This window comes from Schistocerca cancellata, chromosome 4 (genome assembly GCF_023864275.1).
Source record: "Schistocerca cancellata isolate TAMUIC-IGC-003103 chromosome 4, iqSchCanc2.1, whole genome shotgun sequence".
Lineage (NCBI taxonomy): Eukaryota > Metazoa > Arthropoda > Insecta > Orthoptera > Acrididae > Schistocerca > Schistocerca cancellata.
This window is the reverse complement of record NC_064629.1, coordinates 726190331-726204649: the sequence shown is the minus strand read 5'-3', so window position 1 is coordinate 726204649 and position 14319 is coordinate 726190331. Positions and strand designations below refer to the sequence as shown.

General features: G+C 38.4%; 1 protein-coding gene across 1 annotated transcript in view; it reads left to right on the top strand.

Moving 5' to 3' along the window:
- The window catches only part of LOC126184408 (CLIP-associating protein 1-like), a 244920-nt gene that overhangs the window by 55774 nt on the left and 174827 nt on the right, over nucleotides 1–14319 (top strand). The gene's annotated exons all lie outside the window — the stretch shown is intronic.

Here is a 14319-nt window from a genome sequence, read left to right as displayed (position 1 = left end):
TGCATCATTTCCATTGTTTTGAAATCATACAAGTTATTTCATATTAAAACGACAGTGATTTTACCCAGTTGCAAGTGTAGAAACATTTATGAGGCATATTAAGATTACGTTTGTCATTTATGGACATTTTAGAAGATATTACTGTGTTATTTTAAAATAAATACAGGTAACTGTGACCAGTCACTTTTAATATATATATGTTCATTTCCGTATAGTAGTTGTACAACCGATACTGGTAGATTTATATGGCAGTCACTGTTTGCAGTATAAAGTTAATTGTGTGGTCAGTATGTAATTAAAATGGAAACTTCCAGGTCGATATTAAGTACATCACTGCCCATACTGCCGCAAGCCAGTATCCAGCATCATGCTACGAAAATAAATACACAACTTGTGCATTCCTCATTAGTCTCAAAAAGTAGTTTGAGGAAATAAATAAATATTTAAAAAGTCAATGGTCAGAGTTATCTGTATTTGTAGTCAACAAATAGGCATACTTTAAATTATGGTCTGAAATATCTATGAAAATTATTCTTATAGCTAAATTAGTGTTGTGGACTTAAAACTTTGTGGCTTATTACATCCGTTGACAACTTTATCAGAGAAAGTATATATACTTCTTTACTATTTGTTTTCTGAATTATGTATTTTGATTGAGCTGGAAAGGAATGGACCCAGCCATTTTTTGTAGCTGTGAACCATTTCAGCATTGGTATGTTGTGTCAGTCTTCATTTTAGTGAAATGTTGCAAACATTGTAGTACAAATGAATTTTAGACAGAACAGTACTGAACCACCTACAAAGACAAATCAAACTAACCATTATTAACATATATAATAATGTTTCTGAAAATTCCAACACTGTGAAGGATGATTATACTGAAATTAGTTTACCAAAAATTATGGCTATGAAAATAGAAAAATGATTGGGATTAAGTAACTGTTCATGATCTCTTGAGTTTTAGATTCTAGTTTGCTGCAGAAACTGCGTGCACTGCATGTTGTGGCATGGAATGAAGAAGTGTCTGAATGTGTTCCTGCTGGAATCTTTTTCTGTGCAATTTGTATGCAAGTACACAAAGGATCACCTTCTTATATGCACTGATTCCACACACCTACGAGTGCCGTAGGACAAATTTTCCTGTACAGGCCAAAATGACATCACAAAATCCTCTCCTAGGAACTTTTCATTCTGTCACGTTAAATCTCACATGCTGATATGTGACATTTTAATGTTCACAAGGCACTTCATTTAATATTTTCTCTACAGCTAGACAAAATTCAAAGTTGACCAAGTCACAGTTTGTACCTAACTGTACAATTGAATGTGGAATTTCCGAAGGAACAAGCTGTTTCATTTGTTGATTTATCAGCAGTTCTTGGTTTGAGCTCTCTAACTAACCTTTTTCCTGCAAAACATCTACTAAAAACAGTTATGTGGAATCATTAAGTGTTCGGATTGATTTGACCATGTTGAATATACACTTAAATAGGTTTCCATTTGCATCTGCAAATGCTACCGTGATATTCCAGAGATACTTGCAGCAGCTATGATATGATATGTTGGTGCCACAAGCTGCGAATTATGTTGACTACATCATCCACACAGGGGCTATTTGCAAGTAACATCTCAAAAATTTACACCTATTTTGTGAACTTACAGAGATTAAATTCAGATGCAAAAAGAGAGAGTGTAACTTTTTTCTGGTGTGTCCATTATGGCTACATACTAAGCAGAGACGGTCTCTGACCTATATCAGCCCTTGTTGATTAAGTTAATGATCTCTCTACTCCAAATTTTGAAGAACTCCGGTTGGTATTGGGTAAAATAAACGATTACGGCAAATTCATTCCATGGGCCACACATATTTTGTACTCTTCCTATTGGCTTAAATTTATGTAGTATACTAATAGCCTGGCAGCTTTTTCAAAATTACAGAAGTGTTTGAAGTCTGCTCTCATGTAAAAAAAACTTAACGCTTCTTTTTTTCTGGACCAAATTACTCCTTATTACATTAATTTTGCTGTAAGGACCAGATGCAGACATACCAGCACAATAACTTAGTTGGAGGCCTTGGTTTAAGCAGTTACTACGGTGAGGTCCACTACAGGCGTACTTTTCTATATGCCAATACTGACAACTTATTACATTTTCCACTAGTCCCGATTATGACTTTGTTTTCAGTTTATCGAAAACATCTGAGACCCACTAGAAAAATTTCTGGCAATAGCCCAGCAAGTGCCAAATTTGACAGATCAGGACCTACTTCTAAGAGAAGTAGCTAATGATGTGTACCGTAGTTGGGTGAAGCACCTTTGTAAAGTTACAAATCTTGTACAACAGACTACTTTGTTTCCCTCACTGGATTACAAACAACCCTCATTCTGGGTTGTGGTTCAAACCAAGCTCCTAATACTAGATGAGGCGCACCATGGGATATATAGGATGAAGTCAATGGAAAAGCATGATTTATGTTGACCAGACATTTATGTTGATATTGAACATGCAGTCTGGCCCTGCAAACTATGCACAAAAAACTGGTCAGCACCAGCAAGGCAATTTCCTCCCACCAGTTCTACTCCAAATCATTCATGAGAGCAGGTACAAATTGGTTTTGTGATTATTTGTTGGGGACATGCTCTTTAATTTTCCATACATTGCCTGGAATGTAATCAAAGGAAGCCGTAGTTACAATTGGGGCATTGCCAACCATGTTCACTGTTGAGAGGATGACGCACAGCGTAGTATCAGATAATGACCTGCAGTTCATCTGGTAAATTATGCCCTTTTGTTAAAGTAACAGCAATACACCTCAGATCATCACTTTTCAATCAGTGTCTATCTCTAGGGTGGAGTGACTGGTCTGAATATTTACAGCCCACACTAATAAATTGATGACAATGACAGTAGCCTCCAAGGAAGCTATGACACGCTTACCTGCTTCTCATCATTACACCTCACCACACAGCTGAGATTTTACCCTGGCACAGCTGTCAGACACCTTACTCAGCAAACACAGAGCTCATATCCACACTTATATGATTGTACTACCTCACTGCACTTGGTTTGCACATTTGGCTATACACTGGATGGACCAAAGGAGTCATTATTGGCTATAAGGGTTTCCTATGTTCAAGGTGGTGGCCTGACAGGAGCGACTAGTGCGACACTAAAATCAGTTGGGGCTATGACAAGTAAGGGATTACATACCCCTGATACAACCATGTCAGGCCCAACCGAGTAGCTACAGTAGACCAGCACTACAGCTGGCCTAAGTCTATACTACCACAGTATAGTTACATGCAATACCAACCTGGCCAAGGTATCTCAACTAATCCGTTAGCTCGTCATACGTACTATCTCAGTGCCTGTGCTGTAGATCCACCTAGTTGAGGTCACAACCAGCAGCGATAAGTGATGAACCAGTGGAGGTCAATCATTTCCCCAAACAGTTGTTGCATCAGCTCTTGCCACCCATTGCCACCAAACGTTTGGCCCCAATGCCCGTTGTTCCTGAGTACTGGACTTCCCTACTGTCACCTTGAGGCAATATTAAGGGTACTCACAATCCTTTGCTACTTGTACCAGTTCTGCCACTGTGCACCAGTTTAAGGGGGAAGGATTTTGTGTACTTACTATTGAGTTTTATTGAGATATACTAGGCCAGCAAAAGTATAATACAGAATTTCTAGTTCCATCACGGAGCACAAGCAAATGACCCACAGTAAGCATGTACCCTTATAACCAATAATGACTCCTTTGGTCCATCCAGTGCATAGCCAAATGTGCAAACCAAGTGCAGTGAGGCAGTACAGTCGTACAAGTGTTGATATGAGATCTGTGTTGTCAAGTCACATTAATGTGACCACCTGTCAAAAGCCTGAATAACCACCTTTTGTAGCGCATACCGCTGCGAGATGTGAACGAAGAGAGTCAATGAGATTGTGGAAGCTACCAACAGGAATACGGAGAACTCTACAGCGCTGTGGTCAGTTGCGGTAGGTTTCTTGGCTGAGGATCTGTGGCATGAACAGCATGAGTGGGGATGGTAACCTCATCCTGGTGGTCTTGGAACCGTGCATGGTCTCTGAGAGCTGTGTCACACATTGCATTGTCCTGTTGGTAAATGCTATCGTGCCAAGAAAAAACAAACTGAATGTAGGGGTGGACATGGTTTCCAGAGATAGATGCATACTTGTGTTGACCCATTGTGCCTCCCAGTATGACAAGATCACCCAGGGAATACCACGAAAACATTCCTCAGACCGTAATGCTTCCTCCTTGTTGCAGGTTGTTTGCTTTCAGATGGTGGGTGATCAGTTGCACATCTGTTCACCCATACACATCTATGCAGGTGTCATTCACGCCCGTCAACTATATCCTTTGGTTGCCTCAACTCCAGTTTTGGATAGTGCCATTTTACCACGTATGGTATACTTTAACGACAGTGGAACACAGAGAGTTTACAGTATTAGCCATTTCGGAAATGCTTCCATCCCTGGCATGAAAGCCAATGATCATGCCCTTTCACACATCAAATAAAGCACTCAGTTTTCACATTACAAGAAAAAGTGCGCTGTTTTTTGCATCCCCAGACACACTTTATGTACCGTCCACTTCCAGTGCTGTCACCAGTTGTGTGTTAGTGTTTATGGCATTGTGATGTAGAACTCAGTCGGTGCTCACATTAATGTGACTGGACCGTATACATTGCAATTGACACGTTAGATTGCTAAAGTCTTGAGCTGGTTGGAGGGTCCTGCCTACAATGCTCCAAGGATTCTCAGTTGGGAGAGATCCGGCGGGCTTGCTGGCCAAGGAAGGGTGTGTTAAGCATGAAGATGAGCTATAGAAACTCTCACTGTTTGCAGGCAGGCATTATCTCTCCGAAATGTAACCCCAGAATGGCTTGTATGAAGGACAACAAAATGTGGTTGACAGGCCATGTGCAGTTGGATAGGTATCCCACTGCTGTCTGGGACATCTCCAGACACATCTTCAACCTGGAATTTCAGTGACTGGAGTAGAATTGTCTTCAGTGATGAGTCCTACCTCGAATTAGCCCCGATGATCATCAAAGACATGTCTTGGAGACACCTCTGAAAGTGGTAGGAAACTAACCTGTCACCCACAATGCAGTCTGACAACCAGGAGTGATGGCCTGGAGTACAATTTCTCTTCATAGCAGGTCCCCTTCGGTTGTCATCCATGGCACCCATACAGCACAGTGGTACATTGGCTATATTCTATGCCCTGTTTATTTGCCTTTCATGGTAAGACAGGTTTACATTTTAGCAAGATAATGCCCACTCACACTTGAAGAGAGTTTCTATACTGCTTGTCTTCATGCTTAGCTAACCCTACCTTGGCTAGCAAGGTCACTGGATCTCTTCTCAGTTCAGAACATTGGGAGCATTATGGACATGGCTCTTCAACCATCTTGCAGTTTTGACAATCTAATGTGCCAATTGGAGAGAATTAGGCACAATATTCCTCAGGAGGACATCCAACAACTCTATCAATCAGTGCCAAGCTGAATAACAGCTTGCATAAGGGCCAGAAGTGGACCAACAAGCTATCAACTTTCTCAGTTTGTGTAGCTCTTTATCTTGAATAACTCGCCCAATTATTCTGAAATTGTAATTGTTTGTGTCTGTACATGTGCATCACACCTAACGATTTCTGTCCAATTTGGATAATTGCTTCACGCTGCGTAGTTTTTGTTTTAGAGTGTGTTACTTGGCCTCGCATCACACTATACATTTGACTCAAGTACTGACATTTTACCCTCACTCTCATCGGCCAAACCAGCTGTGGAGTGGATTTAGTCTACAGTGCTCCCATAGTTGCCATTTGTCTTGATGTTACTCAGCATTTATAGTGTCAGAAGTAACACTACATATGAAACATTGGTTGATGTATTTTTGCAGAATTGCCTATCCTGTAAATGTCTTATCAGGTAAAGTATCAGATCCTCTCTATCAGTAGGCATCAAATAGCTTTGCTTAAGAGCCATTATTGACATCGTAGGACTACACCTTGGGCTGCATGGGGGAGGGGGTAAAATGGCCATGTAAAGACAATTTCAATTTTCACCAAACCATAGTTATTAATAGCTAACCATCTACCCATTTTGACTCTATGTATTATAAGGTATCGCACCAAATATTTTCAAGTGAAAAAGAAAATAATATGTTGGAACTACATGTATTACACATGGCCAGTTTTCCATACCTAAATGGGTATCGTGGACAGTGCCATCGCAACAGAGTCCAAGGTCTGTTTTTCTGATTTCTTGGTGCGTATTGTAGGCATCTTCATGCCCTAGTGTACGAAAGAAAACCAGTTGGGTGCAGCAGACTGTCTTCAGTCGCACTTTTGTGTTAGGCCAAATACAACAGAACAGACATGTTGGCTGAGAGCTTTGTATATAAAAGGATTCAGGTTTTATCATTTGTATTATGCGTGTTTTATTGGGAGTAACCAACTCCTATTGGGGTAGAAAACTTATCAAACTGAAATAAATAACAAGGAACTATGTTTGCAGGCAAAAAGGTGTTGTTTAAACATTGATAGTGTTAAAAATTATTACTCTCCATACAAGTGAGGTAGTAAGAATGATAAAATGAATATGTTACCTCAGGCAACTCATAAACGAAAAAGTTTTTACTCAGAAATAATGGAACACACTTCCTCTGCCAATCTCACTGACAACAAGGGCAGTGTATTTTTGAACTAATGTGACCAGTTCTTGGCAGGCAGCAGTGCTGTTCAGAGCGTAAATATCCAATGGCCACTTTTCCTGTTCTGTCCACTTTACCAAACTTTCCCCTACCAATCTTACTGTTAGTTGCTAACCTACATAAATTAGTATGTTACCTTAATTAATAACAGCAGCAGCAACAGGTAGTTACCCACTTTTCACCTCAACATGACCATTAGTATGGCCATCTTTGAATGATTTATCCTCTTTTCTTACAAGCCAATCACACTGTAAGTTTCCTCCATAAACATTATTAATAAACTAATTCATTTTGGCAACTTACCTGTCTTTCAAAGGCAGGAAAGGAATCATGGCATATATTTCCCACCTGACAGGTTTTTCAGCTAACTGAACCATTTTAAATAAGTACAAACAAATACATGCATGGTCTATGTTTCCATTATGCTGTTGTGGGTAGCCAGAGGACACCTAGTGCTGTTGTATGGATTGCTGACTGCAGTGCTGGTAAAAAGTACAGCAATCAGTTACAAATAATGTTTATTGCAAATTCAGATTTTATTCAGTGTGTGGCCATCTTCAATGCTAAAGAACATATAAGGAACAAGTTAAAATAAGGTAATATGCGTACCTTATTATGTGTACAGTTATGTAAGTGTTAAGTGTGAGTCAGTAATAAAGTTTGTATTAGCAAATGCAAGTTAAAATTTTACATTAGTCCCAACTGGTCCATCCATGTCAAAGGTTGAATTCACACAGGCCATTGGCTTCTTGTTATTTCGTACCAGTTTACAGCGCCCACTACATGGCATTGCTAAACTATATGGACTTTATTTTACAATCACATGTTTTGTTATTTTATTTCTTATTTTATACTTTTTTAAAAACTCATGCACATACATAAAACAAACTGGCAGTTGTAACTAACAATAGTGTCCAATTTACGAACTTTCAGCATGCTGTAATAATTGTAGGCCAGGAACTTCTGTTAATTGGTGCAAAAAAAAAACAGCCAAAGTTGCAAATCTCAATTTTTTTAATAACTCGATAACTAGTTTCTGGCCAGAACTCACTTTCAAATCATCGTAACATAGTCAAAAATAGTACTTCCGAAAATGCAAAAACTATGTCAAAAATATGCAAATGAGCAGTGTGTTTGCACATTTTTTACATAGTTTTTGCATTTTTGGAAACACCATTTTTGACTATGTTATGATGATTTGAAAATGGATCCCAGCCTTAAACTAGTCATTGAGTGAATAAAAAAAGTGAAATTTGCAACTGTGTGGTTTTTTTTGTACTGACAGTGTATAATGTTTTGCAGTTATACATATATGGTGGTGACAGTGTGTACTAACCAGTGGCATCAGTTATCATTGTACATTTTTACAATTACTTATAGTTTAAAATTACAGCAAATCTTATCCAGAAGACACACACTAATAAATTTATTTGTCAAATTTTAAGTGCAGCTACAGGAATTAGATTAGACAAAAATGGTGTTATAAGCTATTGGACTAGCAGCTTTATTTCGAACGGACCCAACATTTTTCTGTTTTATAATGTCCTTTCACACAGTTTTCACATAAAAATACATTATTATTTATGCAGTTTGGTGTTAAAACTAATAAACTTCCAGATACACCATGTATAATTGTGGGTAATATATTTGCCACCAAAACTATGTACTCATGTGCAATCTAGGATTAGTTTAATCGTAAATAGTTCGTTACTGCCAGATCAATGTGTCTGTTGGAAGTCTCATAGTATTTGAATCTAATGATTTTTAAATAATTTCAAAAAATGGAAACGTTTTGTGGCCCCCTGCTAATTAACCATTTAACTGCACTGGTCCTTCTAACGTGCGCGCCTTTGTACCTGTCCCTGTGTGCTCTGGACGTGTGCCAGGTAGAAGGACTGGTGGCGCGTGTAAACACGTTCAGAGCACACAGGGACAGGTACAAAGGCGTGCGCGTTAACACATCTAGAGCAGTTAAAGGGTTAAGCAGTGTCCCACAAGATAGTGCCTGATATTAAAAATTTCAAACTTGCGGAGAGATTAGATTTTTTCTGCCACCTCTTTTGAAAAAAATGTGACATGTTTGCCAAAGCTGGCTTCAAGCCGTTTATCATTTTGTCCCACATAGCAAACATCGCAGTTGGGACATCCCCTTCTGTAGGTGTCTGATCTATGGAAAACATTTCTTTTTTCCATACTGTTTTTAAAATACTACCCAGTTTACTTGTGGTACAAAATTCCACATTTACTTTTCTTTTTCTAAAAACGAGGTTATCCTGTCGCTAATTTTATCATAGTATGGTAAACAAATACACTTATTATTACTGTTGTCCACTACATTGAAACTATTTTTTTTTTTGCCATTTGTTCACTATGTTGTTATAAATGTTGTTGATGTAATTATATGGGTAAGTTATCAACACTTTGGATTTAACACTGTTTAAATAAATTTATTAATATAGATATTTTGGATAGGACTTACTGTATTTTTAAACTATATGTAACTAAAAATGTACAGCAGTAACTGATGCCACCTGTCACCTCACACAGTCACTATCATGTATGTGTAACTTTAAAACATCAGAGACTTTTTTTAGTTAATATATTTTGGCAATCCATCACATATGTAGAGGACACTGTAAACTGATATGACATACATGGAAGCCAGCAGCCTCAGTGTGAACTCAGTCTTTGACATTGATAGTCCAGTTGGGACTGTGTTTATGTATAAATGGTTGTAATGTTTTAAGTGATATCTGCTGTTATGTATTTTATTATTAACTCACAAGTAAAACTTATACAACTGAACATATACTAAAGGATGCATGTCACCTTATTGTAATGGGTTTTTTGTATGTGTTTAAACACTGAAGATGGCCACACGGTGATCAAAATCTGGATTTGCAATAAACATTATTTGTGACTGATTGCTGTACTTATTACCACTTGATGTTTATCTGTACCATGTTGTTGTATCCATATGATGCAGAGCTAAAATTGGCCAGATTGAGACAATTCTTTGGAACTATACAATCTACATTACAACATAACATACAGAAAGAAACACTAATTAAACCATACAAAGTAATAGTGTTGCCTTTGCTGCTGTATGGTAGTGAATGTTGGATCCTAACATCTGATCAATTACATCGAAACGAATCATCAGACAGGAAGGTCCTTCACTTTGTAGTGGTATATTCATTGTTGGACCATAAAATAAATACCGATATTAGACAAGAACTAAACATTGAACACATGGGAAAAAAAGAAAGAAAGAAGACGGAATGACCATGTCCAACATATGTTTAATGATAGGCTAACTGAAGCTGCAATGCAGTATAACCCAACTGGCAAGAGGAGCGTTAAATGTCCCCAAATGGTGGCATGAACAATTCTGAGACAAAATAGGCTGAAAGGCCTAATTCTTGGTGGTGCTGGTGCTGGTCTATATCACCAGTTAAATATTTGTTGGGTGCATTTAATTTGTTCTGCTTTGCGGTAGATACTTGAATCCTGCCTGATTCAGCATCATGTCCCTTCTTCTGTAATTTGCACATTGTTGTCTCAACTTTCATTTGTCAGCAGTTGCTTCCACCTCCCTCTATGATAATAACTACTATCTATATTAACTATTTTAGTTATATATATAGTTGAGGTTAAGGACTGCATGTGAATGGAAGGTCCATGAACCACCACCACCACCACCACCACCACCTCCTCCTCCTCCTCCTCCTTCTCCTCCTCCTCCTCCTTTTTTTTCCACTGATGACTTTATGCTATTTGCCTCTAGTGCATATAAGATTCATCAGTGAATAGAACAAGTCCAAAAGTCAGTCTACTTGGTCTGTTTTTATAAGGCTATAATGAAGTATAGTCATCAAATCAAGAAGAAAAATGTGCACACAAACAGAGGAGTCACAGAACCAGTTGATGAATGGTTGTAATTAGAGCACTTAAAGATGGACAGCAGTAGAAATAAAGCAGAAGAGTAGAACTGGCCGTGAGTGTTTTTGGTAAATAAACAGTTTTCAAAATAAAGTTTCTGGTTTATTCAATATTGAAAGTTCATAATATAATATTACCAGTTGTGACTTCAGTAGAGAGACAAGCACTTTAAATGAAAAAAATTCAAAAATTGAGGGTTGCTTGACAAATAATGGAGATATGCTTTTCGGGGACTACTGGAAGAGAGAGAAAAACAAAATTTATCAGAGGGCAGACGGAAGTGAAAGATGTGATAATGACAGTAATGAAATTGAAATGGGATTGGATGGGACATGTATTCAGGCAAACATATTTAGCGAGAAAACTATTTGAAGATTTACAAGTGGTAAGAAAATGACTGAGGCAATGACCAAATGGAAGGTGTGCAAATATCGTTAGAAAACATGCATGAGCATGAATATTACGTAAGACTGTAGTGTATGCAAAAGTCCAGTAGACATCATTGTCCACCAAGTAGTTGTCACATGGCTCATACTGATGTTAGGTTCATGACTTAAGACTTTATACTGCAACAAATACACAAGCCAGGTTAGTGAGGGAAGGGAAAATGTTTGGTGCATGAGTATCAAAGAAAACAGCAGTCAAAATAAATTAATGCTACAGAAGTGGGACAAGTTATTGGATTAAAAAGAAATACATGAGTTTGGCTTTAAAAAAAAAAGTAGCTTAAAAATTATGCAGCATAAATTTGATACTTAAACAATAAGAATGTTGTGTTGCATGTTTTGACGTGTGTTGACTGCTCCAGGAAGAACTTATTGTAGATTTTCCTGGCAGGTCAGGAATATAAGCTGCTTACAGCTGCATAACGCAGTACAGTATTATGTAATTATGTTAATTCTCATTAAGTTTATGAAATTCAGACTGCATGAAAGAATGTAAACTATGGATTTAAATTATTACAGTTTCTGTGCAATTCCATTATGCAAGGGTGGTGAGTATTTTCGCATTTTATTTTGTTGCTTGGTTTTACAATGTGTGAAATTCAATTGAAGTGCTTGTGTCTGCCCATTTAATGACATTAGTGGGTTCAAACTCCTATAACTGTATCCTTAGGGTACATGATTGGTATTGCTCACCACATAAAAAAGAGGGCTACAGTCCTTCAGTAATCTGTCACTTCCAGGCAGAACCAGAAGAAAAATGGGGGTAAGGAAATAAATACATTTGGCGAATGGGTGGGTGGATTGGTACCAGATCTCTCTGAAATCTGCATGAGCATATAGTGGTCAAATGAGTAGGCAGTAAATAAAGTAGAAGTGGAGATTCAGAAATAGATGACTTAACCTATGGCTTTCTGGCACCCTATAATGTCTGCAGAGTTGTTTGGCTGATAAACCATGCATGTAACATAATTGAAGAGTAATCTGTACTTATTGTTCTTATGTACATCATGTTACATATTTCATGAAACATATTGTTTTTGATTATTCTTTCTTAGTATTATCTTGATAGTAGACATTCTTTCATTGAATGTTCTGTATGTGTTATATTACAGATTTCTTTTTGTGTTCTCATATTGCTGTAGCGTGACTGTGCTGTGTTTTATTTGCTAGGAACTCTTCAGTTCAATAACAAAGATGATCCTTGTTCCATATGCTGTTTATTGACTGACAGTACAGAACTGTAATGAATGCCTTCTGGAGCTCGAGAAACACTTTGTCAATGTGGGTGCCAGTAGTTTACAGGTTTCTGAGTCTTGTAGATGAATGATGTGAGCTGGGTTTCTCGAAATCATGGCTTGAAGGATATTTTGGTCTCTGGCAAGATCATAATATACAAGAATAAAACCTGTTTCAAAATTCTACAACAGGTTAAAATCTGTGATACAGGCCTATACTTGTGTGCATTTTGGAAACGTGAATGAGTTCCTCTCTCAGTAGCTGCTGGCTGGGCCTCCTTCACATCTTGGACAAGAAACCCCCCCCCCCCGCCCCCCCCCCCCCCCCCAATCAACACTGGTCTCCCTTCTCAACCTGCCTCCTTTTTGCTTGAGGGGTTCCATCACATGCTTAATGTTTGAGTCCCCAATACCTGGCAAATTCATCCTCTGTACCTGTCTAGAATCTTCAGAGAGATCAGACTCAGTCCCAATTGTTCTCTCACTAGTGAGCGAGGCTTCACATCTGTTTTTAAAGGCATAAGGAGACAACCGTATTGCTACTACCCACTTTTGCCTTCTGTCCAGGAATACGCAGCCTTGCCACTATTTGCCATTCACACTTAGGTGAGTGTGAACCAATCAGGTCAGGTGTATTGGAAGGCATTACAACATCAAAGATCCCAGGTGTTGCTAGAGACGCCAAAGGCAACACATCTTTCTCTGCTGATGCTTCAATGCTACTGCAGTTCAGGGCAGCAGCCAAAAGTCTTCAGACTGTGACCAATGCAGTTTCCAACCATTTCCAGGTGCTGTCCAGTTCCATCAGCTTCCATGTGCAACAGCCACAGTTCTTACTATTTTTAACTGCATGCAGCTATACATAAAAAAAAAAAAAAAAAAAAAAAAAAATTCTTCTTACCCAGCAGTCACTAAGACACTAGCTTTATACTGACATCACACATTAATATGGTAAGCTTAACCCAATCAGATATATCTTTGCTTGATGAAGTACCCTTGTCACTTGTTGCTATAATATTGTCACTTGTTGTTATAATACACGAGGGTGGTTTGAAAAGTTTTCAGAATCACCACGAGAGGTCAGCGTTAGCGCAACGAGTTGTTCACATGATATTCATTGGTCTGTTGCCTGTAAACACAGGCCACGTCAGTGCTCTTGGAAGAGCGCTGTGGTGGTGACGTGGCTCTGTTGTTGTTCCCGCGTAGTGATTTGCGAAGATGGAAAAGATTGAGATTCGAGCAGTGATTAAGTACTTCGTAAAGAAAGGCATGAAAGCAAAGGACATTCATGCTGATTTCCAGAATACATTGGGGGACTCGGATCCTTCATATTCAACTGTTACCATGTGAACAAATGAATTTAAATTTGGTCGGGAGAGCTTAGATGATGATCTGTGCAGTGGTCAGCGAGATGTGTCACTACTCCACAAGTTATTGCAAAAGTGCATAAAATGGTCATGGAGGATTGTCGATTAAAAGTACATGATATTGTTCATGCTTTCCAGATGTCATCTGAAGGGGTATATCACATTTTAACTGAAGAATTAGAAATGAAAAAAAAAATTATCTGGAAGATTGGTGTCATGACTCTTGACGCTGGATCAAAAAATCATGAGAATGGACATATCGGAACAATGTTTGGCCCATTTTAGGAGAAACAAACAAGAATTTTTGTGCCAGTTTGTGATCACAGATGAAGCTTGGGTGCACTACTATACCCCAGACACAAAACAACAGTCAAAGCAGTGGAAACATGCCGATCCTCCGCCACCAAAGAAAGCAAGGACAATTCCTTCAGCAGGAAAGAACATAGTGTCAGTGTTCTGGGATGCTAAGGGGATTCTGTTTGTAGGTTATCTCCTTACTGGGCAAACAATTACTGGAGAATATTATGTTAACCTCCTGCACAAATTGCAACAAAATATATGCAAAAAAAGACCTGGTTTAGTAAGG